Source organism: Volvox carteri (genome assembly GCF_000143455.1).
Source record: "Volvox carteri f. nagariensis unplaced genomic scaffold VOLCAscaffold_22, whole genome shotgun sequence".
Lineage (NCBI taxonomy): Eukaryota > Viridiplantae > Chlorophyta > Chlorophyceae > Chlamydomonadales > Volvocaceae > Volvox > Volvox carteri.
Window position 1 is genome coordinate 1,755,208 of NW_003307565.1, and position 1,570 is coordinate 1,756,777.

The window sequence follows — 1,570 nt, forward strand, 5'->3', positions numbered from 1 at the left end:
ATCAACTTGCACCAACTCCGCTGCATACTTCTTTTGCGATATTTTAAGGGTCCCGCGCGGTTTTATCACGCATAACCTCCATCCCCAAAAAGAACGAGACCGCGCCTAAATCACGCAAATCGAAATCCTTCGCCAGTTCTTTCTTTGACTGGGCTATTAGATCCTTAGAGTCACTCCCAATCAACAGATCGTCAACATGGATAAGCAACTCAACAACGTCAGTGCCTTGACACTTGATAAACAAGCCGGGGTCCGCGTCTGAGACCGTGTAGCCCATTTCCCGTAGCTTATTTACCAATTTAACATACCAAGCCCGGCTGGCTTGCCGTAAGCCGTACAACGCCTTCAACAACCGACACTTTAGACCACGCTCGCCGGTCACAAAACCTTCAGGCTGATCAACGTAAACTACCTCATCCAAATCGCCATGCAAAAATGCTGTGCGGACGTCGAGATGGTGGACCTCAATTCCTTTGGCTGCAGCTTTGGAGAGAAAGGCGCGTACGGTAGCATGATTGCTTGTTGGAGCAAAAACTTCATCATAGTCCACGCCCTCTACTTGCATATATCCTTTTGCAACAAAACGCGCTTTATAACGTTCTACCTCACCATCGGCGCCACTCTTTACTTTATAGACCCAACGGCCTGGTACAACGTTGGCGTCCGGGGGCGGGTGCTCTAAACGCCAAGTGCCTAGCCGGTGCAGCGATGCGATTTCCTCCTCCATTGCCTCCCACCACATATCGGCCTGCGGTGACTTGATGGCTTCTTGAAATGACGTGGGATTGGGTGAAAAGATTGCTGCCGCTGCAATCAGTCGCTCGGGAGCCTTACGGTCCCTAGTACTTCTCCGTAGGCCTGATGTTGATGCAACTGGAGGATTTGATATCTCCCCCGCAGGTGCATCAGCATCGGCCACCTGCTCCCCCGCATCCTCAGCACTCTCATCCCCCGCATCTTCTGCAGTCTCATCCCCCGCATCATCAGCCAGACCTACTGCATCCTCATCCTGGTCGGCATCCTCTAAGAGCTTTCTTGTATCGGAAACAGAAGAAGCTGAGACAGATTTGCCATCATCCTTGGCATGCACATTCACCACACTACCCCCCTTTGACTCGTCAAATTTTACGTTGCACGACACAACAACCTTGCCGTCTTCAGGTAGGTAAATGCGGTAATTGTCCATGCTGTCATAGCCAACGAAAATTCCCTTCCGACTTACTGGATCCAACTTAGTGCGGTGTTGCCTTTCTTCATACACCCATGCCGTGCAGCCAAAAACGCGCAAAACCGATACGTCCGGTTTGTAGCCAAAAAGAAGTTCATGTGGAGTAGCGTTCTTGTTGCTGACTGGAGAGCAGTTGCGTACAGCGTTGGCCGTACGGAAAGCCTCAGCCCAGAACTCATTACCTAGACCGGATTCCTGTAACATGGCACGTACCTTTTCCAAAAGGGTACGGTTCANACGTTCCGCACGACCATTCTGCTCCGGTGTATACGGAGCTGAAATATTGTGCCTAATCCCTCTTTCGGCAAAGAAAGCACGTAACTTTACGTTGACGTATTCACG